Source organism: Gossypium arboreum, chromosome 6, assembly GCF_025698485.1.
Source record: "Gossypium arboreum isolate Shixiya-1 chromosome 6, ASM2569848v2, whole genome shotgun sequence".
NCBI lineage: Eukaryota > Viridiplantae > Streptophyta > Magnoliopsida > Malvales > Malvaceae > Gossypium > Gossypium arboreum.
This window is the reverse complement of record NC_069075.1, coordinates 81051051-81052713: the sequence shown is the minus strand read 5'-3', so window position 1 is coordinate 81052713 and position 1663 is coordinate 81051051. Positions and strand designations below refer to the sequence as shown.

At 28.8% G+C, this 1663-nt stretch overlaps 1 long non-coding RNA gene across 1 annotated transcript; it reads left to right on the top strand.

Annotated features, from left to right (window-relative positions):
* LOC128294188 (uncharacterized) lies at positions 1-682 on the top strand. Its single transcript, XR_008284477.1, has 2 exons — positions 1-442; positions 540-682. It is a non-coding gene; the product is annotated as an uncharacterized LOC128294188 (long non-coding RNA).
* The last annotated feature ends 981 nt before the right edge of the window (positions 683-1663 follow it).

Below are 1663 nucleotides of genomic sequence, written 5' to 3'. Positions count from 1 at the left end.
GAAACAAAAAGAGACTAAAGTGTTACCTCATTTTACATGAAATCTACATTAAAAATATTATATTTTGAGATATTAAATTACTAGAAATAAATTGAAGTCGTGGACTTAATTTTTAACATAGAGATGAAATGTAGACCACATATTTGAATAATTTTGATTGGTTGACTTTGATCTCATTTATGTGGTAAGTAAAAGGAGAAAAAAAATGAGATATTCTCTCTTATTTCTTGCAACAACAGGAGAGGGGAGGAGAGGTCCTCCGATGACTTTTTTTATTCCTTTCTCTTCCAATCAACACCCACCCACCCAAGTTTTGTTCCATTAAATCTTACTACTAGAAAACAATTTTTTGCTTGATTTCCACAATTGTTTTCTTTATTTGAGGCTAAGATTTCAAGTGGGTTAATCAAAAAAAGCTATGCTAGAGAGACAAAGCTCCAAGGTAAGAAAATATGTTTTCTTCATATCACCTTAATTATTTAAGATATTTAATATCAGAAATGTGATGAAGGAAACTAAAAAATGTTGAATGGATGCAGAAGAAGACTTTGAGTGGATGAATGGGTGGATCCACATGTTGAGAAAGCTAAAAGAAGCTTTGTTTTGAAACTTTTGCTATTAAAGTGGTGTCATGTATTCTTTTAACCTCCCTTTAATAAAATGATCATGAAAATTATTAAAATGGTGAAATATAATATAATAGATATGTATATTTAAAAAGTGATTAAAAGTACTTATATGAGAAAAATAATAGAAATATAGTAAAATTTATGAACTTTCTTTATGGCACTTAAATAGATTAAAAAGTGTCAAGATAATTATAGTTATGTCAAGCGTGATAAAGTAAAATGTGAATTATTACTAAAATGAGTTAAAAGTTAAAATTTAATATAATGATTATTTATTAAAAGAGAGTAAAATAACTGAAAATGTTTAATATTGTTGAGAGAACTAAGTGCTTGAATATATTAATAAATGAACGTATTAAATTAAAAAACATAGGATAATGAGTGGATGTTCAAAGAGCTCCTAATTATGTGATCTTGAAAAGTGTTTAATATCATAAAACATGGTATACCTTTACTTGTGTAACACCTTTCACTTGTCTCACCGTCTAGCCGAAATGGGAGATACTGTTGGAACATATACAAACAAGAAATCTTGAAATATATTTTTTTTCCTTTTTATCGTTCCCTATTTAAAACATTTTTATAATATCAATAAATCAACTTTATGAAAATTTAGAGCCTTTAGAATCAATTTAAAATCATTTAGGAGTGGTTCAGGAACATTGAATGTGTTTGGGACTCAAAACAAGTTAAACAATGAAATGGGAATAAGGTTGTGCACAATGCTGGGACATTACATGAGGTCGTAATGTCACTTGCTATTTGGGCAAAGTCACAATGTCATAGGTGAATGTCGTGATCTTGCAAGGACAAGATCACGACATCACCTTTTGAGCTACAATGTCATGACGTTACAAAAGTCAAGGTCGTGACGTCGAAGCAAAGCAACTCCAAATTATCCTTAGATCACCTTCAAACATAGTATACACAAGACATGCTTAAAGATAATCCAAATACATATAAAAATAATTCCCTAAATATTTTCAACCAAACATTACGTACATAAAATCATTAAAAGGATATTTAAAACATAT